This window comes from Schistocerca gregaria, chromosome 4 (genome assembly GCF_023897955.1).
Source record: "Schistocerca gregaria isolate iqSchGreg1 chromosome 4, iqSchGreg1.2, whole genome shotgun sequence".
In the NCBI taxonomy this organism is placed as follows: Eukaryota; Metazoa; Arthropoda; class Insecta; order Orthoptera; family Acrididae; genus Schistocerca; species Schistocerca gregaria.
This window is the reverse complement of record NC_064923.1, coordinates 272,256,025-272,275,277: the sequence shown is the minus strand read 5'-3', so window position 1 is coordinate 272,275,277 and position 19,253 is coordinate 272,256,025. Positions and strand designations below refer to the sequence as shown.

The 19,253-nt window shown below is 44.7% G+C and overlaps 1 protein-coding gene across 2 annotated transcripts in view; it reads right to left on the bottom strand.

The window, feature by feature from the left end:
• LOC126365992 (protein GDAP2 homolog) overlaps nucleotides 1-19,253 on the bottom strand; it is a 929,669-nt gene that overhangs the window by 446,535 nt on the left and 463,881 nt on the right. The window contains exon 6 of one of the 2 annotated variants that reach the window (XM_050008813.1): nucleotides 2,265-2,304. The exons of the other annotated variant lie outside the window; for it this stretch is intronic. The gene's annotated coding sequence lies outside the window, so the exon portion shown is untranslated. The remainder of the gene's footprint in view (nucleotides 1-2,264; nucleotides 2,305-19,253) is intronic. 2 annotated transcript variants of the gene reach the window in all.

Genomic DNA, 19,253 nt, shown 5'->3' with positions numbered 1-19,253 from the left:
TACTGCAGTGTAAGGATACGTTCTACAATGTAACCGGCCATGACTTCGAAAAGATCACAGAGGAAGCTCGTCACTCTATAACACAGGCAAATTATTTACGTACAGCATGTTGCCTCGGCGGCCAAAACTTTGGAAGTTTCTAGATCCCTAACTAAAACTGATAGAAATTTTACTTAATTTCATTTATACACAGCTGGCTTAAGTACACCATCTAAGTGACAGACAAAAATAATGTTCTACGTAAGAAATATAATTTTTTTTGGTACATCAGTCTTCTGATTGGCTAGATACGGCCCACTACGATTTCCTCTCCTGTGCCAACCACTTTATCTCCGAGTGGCACTTGCAACGTACAACCTCAATTATTTGTTGTGTGGATTCAAATCTCTGTCTGCCTTTACAGTTATTATCCTCTTCATCTAGTATCATGGAAGTTATTCCCTGATGTCTTAGCACGTGTCCTATAAACCTGTCCTTACTTCTTGTCTGTCTCTTCCACGTGTTCCTTTCTCTGCCGATTCTTTGGAGACTCCTGTTTCCTTACCTTCTCAGTCTACCAGATTTTCAACATTCTTCTGTAGCACCACACCTCAACCTCCTCGATTCTCTTCTGTTCCGGTTTTCCCTGGTCCATGGTTTACTGCCATACGATGCTGTACTGCACATGTACGTCCTCAGAAATTGCTTCCTCAAATTAAGGCTTATGTTTGATACCAGCAGAATTCTCTTGCCCAGTAATGCCTTTTTTGACTGTGCTAGTCTGTTTCTTATGTTCTCCTCGCTTCGTCCATCGGGCGTTATTTTGCTTCCAAGGCAGCAGAATTCCTTAACTTCCAGTTCTGATTTTGCGTTTCTCTTTATTCTCATTTATGCTATATCTCATTACTTTCATCTTTCTTTCGCTTACTCTCAGTTCATATTCTGTATCCATTAGACCGTTAATTCCATTTGACAGATCCTGTAATTCTTCTTCACCTTCTATCGAGGATAGCAATGTCATCAGCGAATCTTATCGTTGATATCTTTTCACCCTTTCGTTTACCTATCTAAGTAAGAATTAAAAAAATGGTTCAAATGGCTCTAAGCACTATGGGACTTAACATTTGAAGTCAACAGTCCCCTAGACGTAGGACTACTTAAATCTAACCAACCTAAGGACATCACATACAGCCATGCCCGAGGCAGGATTTGAACCTGCGACCGTAGCAGCAGCGCGGTTCCGGACGGAAGCGCCTAGAACCGCTCGGCCACAGTGGCCGGCAGTAAGTATTCCTTTCACTTATTTTGTAAATTACAGAAGAAAAACATTATCTGAAAAACCCTGTAGAACAATAATTGTCCTTAGATTAAAAATGGCTCTGAGCAATATGGGACTTAATAGCTGAGGTCATCAGTCCCCTAGAACTGAGGTCATCAGTCCCCTAGCACTGAGAACTACTTAAACCTAACTAACCTAAGGACATCACACACATCCATGCCCGAGGCAGGATTCGAACCTGCGACCGTAGCGGTCGCGCGGTTCCAGACTGAAGCGCCTAGAACCGCTCGGCCACTCCGGCCGGCTGTCCTTAGATTGATAGTGTCTTGTGCGATATACGTGTACCAGTAAAGAAGGTTGAAAACTTGCGTCTTCAAAATCGACGTTTCTGTCAGGATATCACACAACAGCAACAGAAGTCAATGAAAATAATATTACACCGATATTCGTCTCTTATTATTCGAGTAGAATTACATTGAAACCAGCGTGAAGGGATGATAATTGGAACCACATTCATGTCAGTTAGGAGACTAGTATTTTTCACCGCTGTGCTCGCTCGGTCTCTCTCTCTCTCTCTCTCTCTCTCTCTCTCTCTCTCTCTCTCTCTCTATCTCTGTTTGTCTGTCTCTGTCTCTCGGGATCGGTAACGTCACACAATCGAATGTAAGCCTTGACGATGAAATCAGTTCTGCGGCGTAATTTAACAGAGTGACATTAGCTCCGGTTGGCACACGTCCAGACTCCTGGATGTGATGCAATTACGGAACGGAAATGGGCGGACTCTGGCTGTTTCCAAGATCGAATCTCTGGGCGGAGATGGCAGCATAGCGGCAGAGGGACCTCACATATCGGGGCCGCGCGCCCGGAATCAATATATAAAGCGGCGGCCTTCTCGCAGGGGCAACAGCTCTGGCGGGCGAGCGGCGGGCCTCAACGGGATGAAGCTGTAAAAGCAACGCGGCCCGCAGGAATAAAAAAGAAAGAGAAAAACAGCGTCTGTACTTACAAAGGACCAGCAAGGAAAGCGAAGTTTCCAAGTGCAGCGTCTGTAACAATGCACAAACATTTTTTTAGTATAGCAGAATAGGTGAATTTTTCATACGTTTATCATAAAGAATAATCAGCTGTGACAATTTTGCGAAAAGAGTGATTGCAACAAAATTTAACATGATGCTCTTAGTTTTAGTCTTCGTAACTACGAGTCAGAAACTTCAGTATACATTGCGTTGAAGGTTTTGAGGATGCAAAGTAAAATTTGAAATCAAAAAGCCACAGACGTCTACGTGTAGTTTATTGGAGCTGTAGCAATATTTCATCAGCAGATATCTGTGAAGGCGATAGTGGTCTCATCAAATTAACACTGAAATTTGACAGTTGCTCTCCTCCATGCCAACCAGCACGAGTTCCGGAAACATCGGTCATGCGGAATCTAACTCGCACTTATCTCACGTCCTGAAAACCATGGAACAAGGCAATCAATTGGATTCAGTATTTACTGACTACCGAAAAGCAATTGACTTTGTACCACAAAATCAAATTTTTACTAACAAATTTACAGTTACATGTGGCATTAAACGATATCTGTGACTGGCCTGAGGGTTTCTTGCTAGGAAGGACATAGGATTTTATGTTGGGTAGGTAGTTATCAACAGAAGAAGAAGATATGCTCCACGAAAATGTGTATTAATAGTAACCTTACACTTATGCAGATGATGCAGTTACCTATAATCTGTCTGCTTGCTTAGCTGAGTGGTAACGATTCCCAGCCGGGTTGGAGATTTTCTCTGCCCGTGGACTGGTGTTGTGTTATCAAATGGTTCAAATGGCTCTGAGCACTATGCGACTTAACTTCTGAGGTCATCAGTCGCCTAGAACTTAGAACTAATTAAACCCAACTAAACTAAGGACATCACACACATCCGTGACCGAGGCAGGATTCGAACCTGCACGGCTGTCGTGTGCCACCCGCCGTTATCGTTATAATCACCACCACCACCACCACCACCACCACCAACGCGCAAGTAGCCCAGTTTGGCGTCACCTGAAATAAGACTTGCACCCGGCGGCAGACCTTCCCCGGCGTGGGCCTCGCGGCCAACAATGCCACACGGTCATTTAATTTTCTTTCTTCTGTTCTAGTTTTCCCACAGTCCCCGTTTCACTACCACAATAAAGTGATGTGTTCCAAACGTAAAATCTCAGAAATTTCTTCCCCAAATTAAGGCCTATGTCTGATACTAGTAGACTACTCTAGGCCAGGAATGCTCTTTTTGCCAATGATAGTCTGCTTTTGTAGATCCTCCTCGCTCCATCCGTCATGGTTTATTTTGCTGCCCAGGTAGCAGAATTTCTTAACTTCATCTACTGCGTGATCCCCAACCCTGATGTATTTCTGCCACTTCTCATTACTTTCGTCTTTCTTCGGTGTATTCTCAGTGCATATTCTGTACTCACTGGACTGTCCATTCCATTCAGCAAATCCTGTGATATTTCTTCACTTTCACTGACAATAGCAACGTCATCAGCGAATCTTATCACTGATATCCTTTCATCTTGAATTTTAACTCCACTCTTGAACGTTTCTTTTATTTCCATCATTGCTTCTTCGATGTGCAGTTTGAACAGTAATGGCGAAAACCTATATCCGTGTCTTACATCCTTTTTAGTCCGAGCACTTCGTTCTTGGTCTTACACTCTTATTATTCCATCTTGGCTCTTGCAGATGTTGTATATTACCCAACTCTCCATATAGCTTACCCTATTTTCCTCATAATTTCAAACATCTTGCACCATTTTACATTGTCGAACGCTTTTTCCAGGTCGACAAACCCTATGAGCGTGTCTTGAGTTTCCTTTAATCTTGGTTCCATTATCAATAGCAAAATCAGAACTGCCTCTCTGGTGCATTTACCTTTCGTAAAACCAAATTGATCGTCTTCAAACATTTCCTCAATACAGAGTAATTTAATATCGCGTTCTGATTTGCATTCCATAATCAACAACGAGCTTTTTTACTATTTTAGTAATGTATCTTCGTTATGGACACGTGATCTACAGTAGTAACAATACAGCAAAAAATCCTAAAGTCTTCTTAAAGTTAGGTAAATCACAGTAAAAAAGGAAAACAGTAAAAGAGGAAACCAAAGTTAATCACTATTTCATTGATTCAGTCCCTTACTGTAGTTGTTCAAACAAACCGTGTTGTGTGTGTGTGTGTGTGTGTGTGTGTGTGTGTGTGTGTGTGTGTGTGTGTGTGTGTGTGTGTCTGCACCATTCCAGTCTGGCACGGATGCTAGCTGTAGCAAGCTGTACATCGTATGGCCCAAAAAGTCCAGAGAAAGTCAGCTTGATGCGATTTTTCATCTCGCAACGGTTTTGACATTGTTCTGGGTCCACCATACTCTTTACCGTAACACGGAAATGAGCGTTTGGCATCATTGGCCGGGAGGCCCCTTACGGGGCAGGTCCAGCCGCCTTGCTGCAGGTCTTATTACATTAGACGCCACATTGAGCGACATGCGCGCCGGATGGGGATGAAATGATGATGAAGACAACACAACACCCAGTCCCTGAGAAAATCTCCGACCCAGCCGGGAATCGAACCCGGGCACGTAGGACGGCAATCCGTCACGCTAACCACGCAGCTATCGGGGCGGACAACACAGAAATAGAAGTCGAGGACAGACAGATATTGCGACCTAGCTGGCCATTCAACATCCGTATGTCTTCCTGTCGATCACGTGCTGCTTGGCGCACAGATGCAGTGCAGTGGCACCTCTGGGTCCACCATCCTCTTGTATCCACATCACTTGCCGTGTTCTTAAATAAATGTCGTCGAGCAGGACAGGCAGTTCGCTCGGAAGAAAATGGTGTGCGTTCTCTCGTTTATTACGCCTAAAAAAAAAAAAAAAAAAAAAAACGAAGGTCCAACAGTGTTTGGCAGTACAGTTCGGCATAGATGTTTGAGTGTTTCAGAATGCCATACAGAGTGCAGTGTCAGATTTGTAGCTTCCTAGCGTTCATCCTCGTACTGGTGTGTTTATTTATGTGTACCATATCCAGCGCAAAGGTATTGATTAGATTTCACACAGGCCTACTTCACTGGTGTTTCTACTAGAGCTCGAAACGTGTCTGCAGAAGGATTCCTCCCTACTCGTGCCGGATATGTTTCAGCATACCATCGAACTGCCTCACTGGCAACTTCATTACACTTGCAGTCTCATTACATATGCCTAAGCAAATGAAAGTCGTAGTACCGAAGATTGACAGAGAGATCCACCGCAGTTAACAGGACGATTGTACAAGAAAAGCTTCGGAGCACATTATCAACATCGTGTCTGTTACTTCAGAAGGCGTGCGTGCACAAGTTGTGTTCCGCAGCGCGGCGTGTAAGGAAAAAGACAGAGATGCGTACACTGCCAGCTCCAATGTCTTATAGCACTTACATCGGTAAACATATTTTCGCCACGTCTCCCTATGTCCGACTAGTCCCGTCTTGTGTATCGCCGCTCAGCGCGTTGACTGTCACCATCATACGACAGCGCTACTCTGTCGCTGCTGGAGTACTGGCTATTCTTCGTGTTTTGCAGTCCCTGTCAATACATATCCATAAACAGAATACCATACTAGCCTATTTGGTATCTAATAGGGTCGTTAACCACAACTTTTGAAATAGTTTTGTATGTTGGGTTGAGTTATTTGGGGGAAGAGACCAAACTGCGATGTCATCGGTCTCATCGGATTAGGGAAGGACGGGGAAGGAAGTCGGCTGTGCCATTTCAAAGGAACCATTGCCTGGAGCGATTTAGGGAAATCACGGAAAACCTAAATCAGGATAGCTGGACGCGGGATTGAACCGTCGTCCTCCCAAATGCGAGTCCAGTGTGCTAACCACTGCGCTACCTCGCTCGGTGCTACATGGAGAGCCTCATGCAAAAAAGCCACACGTTAGTTTGCCTCAAGGAAGAGTTTCACAGAGACATGAAAAAATCTGAATTAAAAGACGGTTGAAGATAGACTCCGATTACCCGACGAAAGCCTACTTACAATGATTCAAGAATTAGTGCAAGTTGAAGAAGCTAAAAATGTATTTCAGATCCCTCGCGTAGAGTGACATTAGCCAAGACAAGATTACGCGAATGACAGCATATACGAAGGAATTGCAGCAGGCTTTCTTCCAGAATTCTGTGCGCAGTTGAAACAGGAAGAACCAGTAATATTTTCTTTCGATGTTATGTACTCTCTCACAGTAAATGAAAATGCCGTGTGGCTAGGGCCACCCGTCGGATAGACCGTTCGCCTGGTGCAAGTCTTTCGAGTTGATGCCACTGCGGCGACTTGCATGTCGATGGGGATGAAATGATGATAAGGACAAGACAACACCCAGTCCCTGAGCGGAGAAAATCCCCGACCCAGCCGGGAATCGAACCCGGGCCGTTAGGCATGACATTCCGTCGCGCTGACCGCTCAGCTACCAGGGGCGGACACTCTCACAGTGGTTCGCAGAGAACGTATGAAAATGTAGACTTAGGGAAACGACAATCAGCCTAGTCCTAGAATTCTTTTAAGTTTTTTATTTTTTGGCACTGGGAAAAATAGCCAATTTCAGCTGATATAGTCCCTCTTCAGATCATGACGAAAAGCAGCTGCATACTGCCGTGTTACATGTAAGCAATCAAGCTGTCAATTCTTGCTTTCATGCAACACTGAAATACTCCGCTGCTTATCATCATCATCTGAAGTTGGTTGATATTGGTAGAAACCGGTTACTTCTTTGAAAAATCTTGTGTTGAACTCAGTAAGCGCAGATTATAAATTGTTTCTGTCAACATGGTTCCTGTCCACAATATGGCTAATTTATTATGTTTCCCTAAGTCTGACAGACGGACGGTGAATCTTCCCGAGACAGGGTTGCTTGTGTGCCTCTACGATACGCATAGTCGTATCGGGGGGTTATCTGTAGAGAGGTCACACAAACCTGTGGTTCCTCAAGTGGGGACCAGCAGGGACAGGGTCAAGAGTCAGGATGACTGACTGATCTTGCTTTGTAAAGTTAACCAACCCGACCTTGCTACGTTGGGTACTGCGAACAGCTGAGAGAGAGAGAGAGAGAAACTGTAACAGTTATTTTTCTCGATTACACTCAGTTCTTCTGTACGGCTTAGTAATGATATCATCTTGGCTAAAATATTCTTGAGGTAAAACAGGCTCCCTCTCGCATCTTCAAAGTGGGCACTACTGTGAAGAAAACTGCGACAAGGACAAATAAAACATGCATTCTTCTGAATCCCTTAGTCGTATCGGCAATTTAGAGAATTAAGAAAGGGAAGTGGATAGGCTGTAGTTATACAGCGTGAACATTAATAAAGCCGAAAAACTGCAGGCTCGTATTCCTGCCTGCAAAAGGAGGAAAAAAGGTCCTATGAACATGAGTCCGGAAATGTGTCATTGCACGGTACATGGCACTGACGAATGAAATTTCATCTGATCATATGAAAGCTCCTCTGACCACATGCCGTGTGTTCCTTGTGTGTTGCAGGCTATGTGACTGACGGAGCGTACTGTAAGCAGCAGAATGGTCCATATTCATGAAGGGAACAAGCAGAGATGGTGTTTTTTGTGTATGACCAAGCAGATGGGAACGACTGAGAGGCAGGATTGCTATACCAAAACAAGCACCTCATAGGAACCAACCACATCAAATATTTCAAGCTATTTTTGAGCGTTTATGTGATCGTGGGTCCTTTGAGACAGAAGAACGTGCAGGGGAGGCGGTGGACTGTGCGTACACCAGATTTGTAGGACCAGGATCTACAGGATATTAAGACGATTCATGGTACAAGCTCGAGGCAAGTGGCGCGCCACCACGGTCTAAGCCAAAGTACGATTATGCGTATCCTGCATGACAAGAGTTAGTATCCCTATCACCTGCAACGAGTTCAACGATTATCAGCAGCAGATTTCTCTCTACGGGAAGGATTCTGTCGATGGTTTCTGCCAGAGCATCACAATTATGCGGCTCCTGTCATCAGCCCCTGTACCGATGAAGCAACTAGAACTGACATCATTAATCTGCATAATCGTCATTTGTGAGCTACAGACAGTCTTCGGAGAATGGTTGAGGCGTCCTATCAGCATCAGTTCAGCATCAATATGTGGACAGGAATTCTTGGCGACCAAATACTTGGACTGGTTATTATTCAACAACGCCTCGACCGAGGTAGCTACCTGGACCTCCTGCGGTGTACTCTGGCTGGGCTGCTTGAGAATGTTTGGCAATACGACAGTTTATGTGGTTTCTGCATGACGGAGCACACCCCGCTTCCGCATTACTGTTCGTCGGCACCTCAACCACCGCATTTTTGCCTCAGGGGGCTTCTGTAAAGCAATGTGTAGGTTGCACTGGTTCCTGGTGTGCAGGCCCTTCAACAGCGTGTTCACGACGCCTGTGACGCTATTCGGAGAGGCGGCGCCGTCGGAAGAGAAGAGTGCGACAATCCATGATGCGACGTGTGAACTCAACCACCCCATTAATCGAGTGCACTAATAATTCAGAGTGCTGTAGAACTGATACTAGTCAGTCCTGTGACTCTCTCGCTCCTCCTCTTCCCCTCCCCGCCGATGTAAGTTGTGTGTCTGTGGTAGCCAGTTTTACGGAATCAGCGCAGCAAGATGGATAGAGCTGGAGTCATGACACAATGACAAAACGGAGCTATCGTGTTTGGCATGCCAATGGCCACAACGTGAATGTAATTCCCCGATTTGTTTGTGTGTCAAGGAGGACAGGAATGTTTTATCACTCGCAGCCATGTAACATGGCGTAAGACCAGTGGTCGTAAGAAGGTCTAACCGACAAGCACCGGAGGCTAGTCTCAGTCTTTGCCAATGACGATCGCTTTCTAACCTGACAAGAACTGCTGCTGTCAGCTAATGCAGGCCCATCCCAACCAGTTTCCGAACGAACACTGCGTAGGAAGCTTTATGCAGTGGACGTTGTTACGCAAAAGACCCTTGCTTGCAGTGGAATATCGAGCTGCATTTCTTCAGTAAACCAAACAACATAAAGTGCAGAGTAGGCGTGTGGTGTGGCTCGACGAGGCGCGATTTTGTCTCATCTATCAAATATTCGTATTAGTACTCCTATATTTCGTAGTTTATCGTCCTATGTAATTTGAACATCTTTCTGTGTGGTGACCTAGTGAAGTGAAATAGTCTTACGTACAAGACGAGTAGTGCGTGTGTGTGTGTGTGTGTGTGTGTGTGTGTGTGTGTGTGTGTGTGTGTGTGTGTGTGTGTGTGTGTGTGTGTGTGTTGGAGGGGGGAGGAGGGAGGGGAGGGAAATCTGGAAAATAATTTAAATATATAATAAATATGTTTGTATTTATTGTGGTTTTCACTCCGAAGACTGGTTTGATGCAGCTCTCCACGCCAGTCTATCCCGTGCAAACCCCTTCATCTCTTCGTAATTACTGCAACCAACACACTTCCCTTCATTATCAAACTGAGTGTTTCTAGATGCATGTCATGACATGTCTTACTCGATCCCTTCTTTTAGTCAAGCTGTGCCATAAATTTCATTTCTGCGCAGTTAGACTTAGCATCTCCTCAGTAGTTATTTTTCTGTAGCACTACATTTCGAAAGCTTCTATCCTCTTCTCGTCTGAACTGTTTATTGCCCACTTTTCTAGTCCGCACAAGGCTACAATAAGCAAAAGTACATTCGGAAAAGAATTCCTATCACCTATAAATTTGTTTTCGACATTAATGAATTTCTCCTTTACTGAAATTCTTTTCTTGCTATTGTCAGTCTGCATTTTATATCCTCTCCACTTCTGCCAGCGCCACTTGTTTTGCTGCCCAGTTGGCAAAACTGCATCTACTACTTTCAGTATCTTCTTCAGTAATATAATCCCCTCAGCATCGACTAGAGAAATTCGACTGCGTTTCATTATCCTTGTTTTAGTTTTGTTGATGTTTACCTTATAAGTCCTTTTCTGGACACCAACCATTCCATTCATCTCCCGTTCTAGACCGAGCGAGGTCGCGCAGTGATTTGCACACTGGGCTCACATTCGGGAGAACAGCGGGTCAATCCTGCGTCCGGCCATCCTGATTTAGGTTTTCCGTGATTTCCCTAAATCGCTTCAGGCAAATGCCGGGATGGTTCCTTTGACAGGGCACGGCCGACTTCCTTCCACATCCTTCCTAGATGAGAGCGGTGACCTCGCTGTTTGGTCTCTTCTCGTGCGCATACATAATTTTTTTTAATTTTTTTGCCTGAAATTTAATTCTATTTCCAAAATTTCTCTTGGCTACATTCACTGCTTGCTCAGTGTGCAAATCGAAGAACATTGGGGAGAAGCTACAGCCGTGTCTTACGCTCTTCTCACCACACCCTACCTTTCTTATCCCTTGACTCTTACAGCTGCAGTCTGGCATCTGTACAGATTCTAGATAAACTTTCTCTGCCGAAATTTTGTCCCTGCTACCTTCAAAATACCCTTCAGAGAGTGTTCAAGTCAACTCTGTCAAAAGGGTTCTCCAAATCTACAAATGCCATTATTGTACGCTTGTCTTTCTTTAATGTCTCTTGTGAGGTGAGTTTAGTGTACTAACAGTGATGAAAGAGTTGCAGTTTCTCTTTACTACAGAAAAAAAATTTTAATATGCTGCTGGAACAGTAAAATTCAGGTGTACAGGTGTGAGACAAACTGCCCTCCTTGGCACAGAGTGTTGTGTCTAAAATCACATGCAAGCACTTTGGAAAAGTATGTATTGTTCAGCCAGGCAGAGCTGTGACAGGTAATCTGAACATGAGAAAAACTAGAGATTAAGAAAGATTTAAACTTTGCCGATCAACCACTCGTACGACGTAGAATGCGAAGTTTCAGATTATGTTATGAAAGCAGAAAGATGACCCCATTGGAAATACCGGAAATCAACAACACATGATTACAAGCATAGTATTAAATGGTCAAATCCTATTTCCCCCATCTCTTAAATTAAGTTTAAGCTGCAAATACTTGATTAAAATTGTAAATAAAACTTTATTTTGCTCTGTTGTCAAACGCATCTCCATACAAAAAATTTAGCTTCCCGTTCTAGATACTGTAACTATTTCTGCGTGACATAGAAAAGTAACACTCTCCTATGTAAACAATCTACATGTCAAATTTTTTGTATATTTTGCATACAGAATAACTACGTAGCTCATCATTTCATCTACACTCCTGGAAATGGAAAAAAGAACACATTGACACCGGTGTGTCAGACCCACCATACTTGCTCCGGACACTGTGAGAGGGCTGTACAAGCAATGATCACACGCACGGCACAGCGGACACACCAGGAACCGCGGTGTTGGCCGTCGAATGGCGCTAGCTGCGCAGCATTTGTGCACCGCCGCCGTCAGTGTCAGCCAGTTTGCCGTGGCATACGGAGTTCCATCGCAGTCTGTAACACTGGTAGCATGCCGCGACAGCGTGGACGTGAACCGTATGTGCAGTTGACGGACTTTGAGCGAGGGCGTAAAGTGGACGTGCGGGAGGCCGGGTGGACGTACCGCCGAATTGCTCAACACGTGGGGCGTGAGGTCTCCACAGTACATCGATGTTGTCGCCAGTGGTCGGCGGAAGGTGCACGTGCCTGTCGACCTGGGACCGGACCGCATCGACGCACGGATGCACCCTAAGACCGTAGGGGACCGCACAGCCACTTCCCAGCAAATTAGGGATACTGTTGCTCCTGGGGTATCGGCGAGGACCATTCGCAACCGTCTCCATGAAGCTGGGCTACGGTCCCGCACACCGTTAGGCCGTCTTCCGCTCACGCCCCAACATCGTGCAGCCCGCCTCCAGTGGTGTCGCGACAGGCGTGAATGGAGGGACGAATGGAGACGTGTCGTCTTCAGCGATGAGAGTCGCTTCTGCCTTGGTGCCAATGATGGTCGTATGCGTGTTTGGCGCCGTGCAGGTGAGCGCCACAATCAGGACTGCATACGACCGAGGCACACAGGGCCAACACCCGGCATCATGGTGTGGGGAGCGATCTCCTACACTAGCCGTACACCTCTGGTGATCGTCGAGGGGACACTGAATAGTGCACGGTACATCCAAACCGTCATCGAACCCATCGTTCTACCATTCCTAGACCGGTAAGGGAACTTGCTATTCCAACAGGACAATGCACGTCCGCATATATCCCGTGACACCCAACGTGCTCTAGAAGGTGTAAGTCAACTACCCTGGCCAGCAAGATCTCCGGATCTGTCCCCCATTGAGCATGTTTGGGACTGGATGAAGCGTCGTCTCACGCGGTCTGCACGTCCAGCACGAACGCTGGTCCAACTGAGGCGCCAGGTGGAAATGGCATGGCAAGCCGTTCCACAGGACTACATCCAACATCTCTACGATCGTCTCCATGGGAGAATAGCAGCCTGCATTGCTGCGAAAGGTGGATATACACTGTACTAGTGGCGACATTGTGCATGCTCTGTTGCCTGTGTCTATGTGCCTGTGGTTCTGTCAGTGTGATCATGTGATGTATCTGACCCCAGGAATGTGTCAATAAAGTTTCCCCTTCCTGGGACAATGAATTCAGGGTGTTCTTATTTCAATTTCCAGGAGTGTATGTTTACGACATTCAGTTGCCACCTATCGATAAAAATAATACGCAGAAACCCAATTTGTGACCAAATAAATAGAAGTTTGCAAGTCGTTACGAAATGTTTCCTACTTCATACTGATATACAAATACTTCCATATTCTTTCTAGACACATCGCCCTCAGTAGAGGGTTAAATTACAGCGTTGGACAAAAGTAGAACTTCAGAAGCACACAGTTGCCCACCCGCACACTTAAAAACATAAAAAAAACCTGTCGATCATCCATCTTTTGCATATTGCATCGTAGGTTGCCATCCTTCGCAGAAAAATATGGATTCTTCGAGTTCGAGTATAATGTATTAGTTCAACAGCTGACAACATTATCCAGTGTGACTGCACGTGTTAAACACACTGACTCTGACACGCGATTATGTGGTATCGCAGTCAGAGTGCGTAAGACGTGAAAGCTAAATACGTCCGCTGGTTTCTTAGGAATACAATGAAATTTCAGTACATAATTATCTGCGAATATCTCAGAGCTAACGACACGTCGTCGAAGGTGAATTACAGTGTTTGCTCCTTGTGAAGTGCGTATTAATGTCCTAATTACAGGTGAACACACGTGTTTAAAATGAAGAGTCGCGTACATGCTCTACGGTCACACGAGAATGTCCCTGGGATCCTGGGATAGGTGAACAATGTAGAGCCAGCTACTCTTCTGTGCTGTGGAAAAGTATGGGCTATTGTCTGTGGATCCATAATCGACAGGATCATTGTCATAGATCCTTTCCGTTACACGACTCATGACTTCCCTTCGTTTACATGTCAGACTCATTACGAATGATGGACATTTCCATTCGTAACGCTGTGGCTCATTCTTTCTTTGACACATTCCTGTCACGAACTGTTTTTAACCGTTCCTGGCCAATAATGTTTTCAGTGGTAATTAGTTCAGCTATTTAATTACACGACTTAGTAAAACGATATACGGAGCTTTTCTTCATGTCTTCGCTGTCAACGAAATGTTGTATACAAGTAATAATGACATGATGTTTCACTTCCTACTGTTATCAAACGTATTTGTACCCTGAGCAATGTCCAGATAGTGTCGTAATATTATCTTCGTTCACAGCAACGTTTTTGGGATCAGTCGGGAGGGGTTTCAGAGTGAAAACTACAAGAAGACCTCTTACACTACTTTATTTCACAGCCTGATGATGATGATGATGATGATGATGATGATAACAATAACACTATTATTCTGCGTCTTAGCATTCATACTTTTCAATAATTAGTTTCCTTTATGCCAACAGCAATATTTCAAAGGAACTTGAATTCTACAGGTTGCGATTGACAGATTGATCAGTAATACATCTGACAACAAAGCGATCGCCAGCCGGAGTGGCCGAGCGGTTCTAGGCGCTTCAGTCCGGAACCGTGCGACCGCTACGGTCGCAGATTCGAATCTTGCCTCGGGCATGGATGTGTGTGATGTCCTTAGGTTGGTTAGGTTTAAGTAGTTCTAAGTTCTACATTAATGTTATAAAGACAATGTACAGAGGCCACAATTGTAGAATTAGAATACCATTGGGGAACTCTGAATACTTCGAAATAAGACAAGGACTTAAGCAAGGAAGTGTTCTATCTCCTGTGCTTTTTAATGTTGTGATGGAGGGAATGAATAGGGCAGTTAAAGATATAGTAAAAGAAAAAGACAAGAAGATGATTTTTGCAGATGATATGGTAATATGGAGTGATAAAGAGGTAGATGTACAGTTACAGCTTGACTCGTGGAAGGAAATAATGAAATGGTTGGATTAAAATAAAGATAAGAGTTAAGTAATGGTATTTGGAAGAGAGAAAGGAATCAACGGAAATATTACCTTTAATGGAGAACCCCTCAAAGTGGTAGAAAGTTTCACTTATTTAGAGAGTGAAATATCTAGGGATGGAAGAATAACTAACGAAATTAATAGGAGGTTACAGAAGGGAGGCAATTTCTACCAAACAATAAAACATCTGATTTGGAATAATAAAGTTTCAGAAAGAGCAAAACTCCTTATGTATAAGAAATATTACATCCCTATTGTCACCTATGGTGGAGAAACATGGACAATGACAAAGGGATTGGAGCAGACTGCAAGCAGTGGAAATGAAATTTCTCAGAGCAGTTAAGGGAAAAACAAGAATGGACAGAGTAAGGAATGTAGAGATTGGAAAGGACCTCAAACAAGAAAGTATGAGAGAAGAAATTGAAAGAAAGAGATTAAGATGGTACGGGCACATGTTAAGAGGATGCATGGGCAGAGACTCCCCAAAATCATGGAAGAACTAAAGATGGATGGAAAAAGACCTAGAGGGCGCCCAAGAACACGGTGGAAAATGGGAGTGAGAATATCTGTTGAAAGGAGAGGTGTGACCTGGCAGCAAGTGGAGGAAGAAAAGTGGTGGGAGGACCGAGCCAAATGGAGAGGACTCGTCAGCACCCAGACCCGGCAGTAGCTGGAGCGGGATTCGGATATAGATAGAAGTTCTAAGGGGACTGATGACCTCAGATGTTAAGTCCCATAGTGCTCAGAGTCATTTGAACCAAGCCATTACTCGTATTATGTACCTCGTCTTACATTATTTGATGGTTTAATGTGGAACAACTGTGTAAGGAAAGACTGACGGTGGATCAAATTCGAATGTAAACAGTTGTCGTTCAGACACATTTTAATCCAAATATCTTATGGACTGATTTTTAATGATGCATTAACATTGACAGAATTCTCACTGATTCCACTCCAGGAGGTTACCGGTTGTTATACAATGTGAAGCAACTAAGGCACTTCATCTCACATATATTTTAAAAAAGTGCACTGGCTGACAAAAAAAAAATGAGTACTCAGAATATATGGTGGGATGTCAATATAACTTCGTACACGTACACACCATCAGAAGGTATGTAAGTGATCAGAGCTGTAGTTCTCCATCACAGGTGTGATTGCCACCAGAGTGCTTTAGCGTTGTTTATGTTTCGTGTTGTCACAAGGCCCGATACACAGAGCGAGCGCGACGAGTGTCAGATGAGCGATCAATGTGCAGCAAGGGAAGATGCAGTGTACTCGTCTGAGAAAGAGGTATCAGCACCTGGCAGGGTTCGAACTGGGCCTCATTGTGGGTCTCCATTTGGCTGCTGGTTGAATGGTGCAGTATCTAGATATGTGGGACATTCCATAGTATCAGCTGGACTGGATGGGAACTTGAGGGCAAGCATATTTGTAGTGCAGGTTGCGGTCCACCACGTCTGCACCAAGTACATCGTAAGCCGCCCCCTCTCCACCCCCCCCCCCCCCCCACCCTCACCTCCTTAACATCTGCGCGTGCCATCCCGTGGCCAGCAAGATTACTAGATCTGTCCGCGATAGGAAATGAGCGGGACCAGCTCCAACAATAACTGTGTTCCACTGCCAGTATCCAGGATATCAAGGACAATTTACAATAGTCGTAGGTCAGCTTGCCTCAGCAGACGATGCAATGGCTTCGTGACACCCACCAATGCATGCATCCAGGCCAAAGGCGATGCTACGTCTCACTAATTAGACGACTCAAGTTTCCAAGTTCTTTTTAGATTTGACTCGATTTTGCAATCACTGAAGCAACATCACATAATCTCAACTTGTTAAGTTCCAGTCCATTTCCCCGTTTCCTTCTCGGAGCTTTACTTTTTTTTTTTTTTTTTGTCTGGCAGTGTATGTAGAGGTTTCGCTAAGTTATACCGCATAATGTGGATAATTTTTTTAATCTTTTTCCGACAACTAGAAACGTTACAACTAATATTGTAAGTCAGAAAACCACGGTGTCCGCTACCAGTACGATGTACTTCGTATTTACTAGTTCTGAATATATTTGGTGTCGCATACCATTTTACCGTAATGGTAGTGTAAATGTTAAGTGTTCTAAGTACCCAACATTGTATAGAACGCAGTTCAACTGTTCGACATTATACTGTATCATGACTTGACAAAAAATGTGGCCCGTAAGCATACGGTGGGCAAAGGCTTGCGAGAGGCATGTAACATACCCCTCCGTCGTCACAGGGAATAGGACGGGGAACCGTGTGGAGGCTTGTGTAAACGAGCAAACTGAATACGCGGGATGCTTGGAGAAATCTAGACTTTACATTCCCTGTCGCATTGGAGATCAATTACTTCAACTTGCAGGTCAGCTTGTATTGGATACTGGAAGTTTTTTTCATTTTCCCATTAAATTGCTCTACAAATCCTGATTTATTTCCCAACATGGCTGGTGCCCTGACTAGACACATGAAATAGTGAACTCCATGTCAAACCTACATTTCTTACACTTTCTTCAACACTGCTAATAATGTCACGCCTGTGTGCCTGCGGCATCTACACTTTCACAGAACGGTGAAGAATATGCAGCAAACTTTTCACAAATATTTTTCAAGCCGTCTCTGAACGTCGTCTGCCATAACATGTGTGGGACGCATGATTGCCATGTTTGACAACGACAACAAGCGCAACCATACAACCGTGAGTGGGCATAAATGTTCAACTGCAACTATCAAATATTCTTCCATCAAACAACAATCAGTGAAAGCGAAAAGTAGTACAGTTTTGTAGCTCATCTGAACGGCAAACTCAGTTGATTTTTCGTCGTCTTCTTCGTTCTTTTCAGAGAGCTTCATTTTAAATTTTGAAGTCACCTGTACACGCTCAGATGCTTTACATCTTCCGATTCCGTATTGCGTGGTAAGGCATGTACTGGCTTTGTAAATTGAACTTACTGATAGCATTCGGAGTGCTATGACACCCTAAACATCTTGCGTTCCCAATTTTCTTGTGCAAAAGGATGGGTCTTCGCCCCTGCCAATTGAAATGCGAGGATATTATCTGTGTTACACTATCGCCGACTCGCTATTGCAGCTACTAGGTGGCGCCGTTGTCAACACTTACACCCCCCCCCCCCACCTTTTTCGCTGTTAGCACCTCCCTCGTGATGTCGCGATCACGTGACGTGTACGCATTTCCCTTGCTCCCCACTCCGCGGGGGCTTTCTGCTCTCGAGTAATACCGTGAGCAGGCGCGAGTGCTTTCTCTCAGAATCATCGAGTTGCAAAGCCGTGTTCTCCATCTATTCTTCGTGAGTCACTTCACGTTCTGTGGTGGAGGGTACTTGGGCTACCGCCATCAGATTCTCCTATCCTGTACCGTTCGCGAAAGATACACAGGAAGACCGACCGTCAATAAAGCTAATTACGCGTCCCAATTCCTGCGATTCTCTCACCGTGCTCATTTTTGCATGCGCCGAAGTAGTATGTTGCCCCGAAGCCCGAACGTACTTGGAATGTACGTTCTCTGAATTTCAACACCAAATCAAGGGCATGGCTCCCAACGCCTCTCTTGTAGCATCACCATAACGCTATCGCGCTTACCAATCGATCCTGTGAACGAAACGTACCGCTCTTCGTCTCTCCATTGCAATACGAGGGCTGTTTGGTAACTAAGGTCCGATAGGTCGCGAAATGGAAACTACAATGAAAATCCGATTAAGCTCTGTGTTGGTGCTTTTAGTATGCCTGTCGATCGTGTCACGTCGCTGTTTTCAATTCTAAGCACACAATGAGCACGTAAAGACGCTTAGAACAGGGGACTCCAAACTTTTTAGTACCGCAGGCCACATTGACTCCTCCACGAAGTCATAAGGGCCAAGATCTAGGCCTACCTAGTGGGATTAAAGCACCCTAGCACTCTATGATCACCGTAATGTAAGGCTATAAGGTTGTGGGAATAGCTAGAACTACTATTTTTATTTAATTACATAATTTTGATTGGTGGACGTACCTGGCTGAAATTCTGGCGAATTTCACCGACAAAAAAGTATGTCACTGCACATTCTTCACGAAATCGTCCTGCAAAGTTAACGAAATCTCAAAATCATTGTTAGCAACACTATTACTGCAAGACGTAACGGAGGTAGAGTATGTCAACGCATTGTTATTTCAAGCGGCGCAACAATAAGTTTAGTTATGTAGTCTTGTAGCGAGTAGCAGAGCCAATGTCGCGGTGTATTGGTCGCGATAGGCCTCGAAACTCAATTGTTGGCAGTATAGGTACCACCTCAAATATTTGGCGGGCCGGATATGGGGGATGTCCGGCCAGCTAACGCGGCCCGGTTTCGGTCCGCGGGCCGTAGTTTGTATACCCCTGGCTTAGAACAAGTGTTTCCCGCCAAGTACAGGTGCCCGCTGCGAACTTCCGCCTAATTTCATGCAACCCTACATAACGTACCTGACATGCATTTCCTTCTTCAAGACAATACTCGGCTGCACCACCCACCACACAGCCTGGACTTGGCTCCTTTTGATGACCATCTCTGCTCATATGA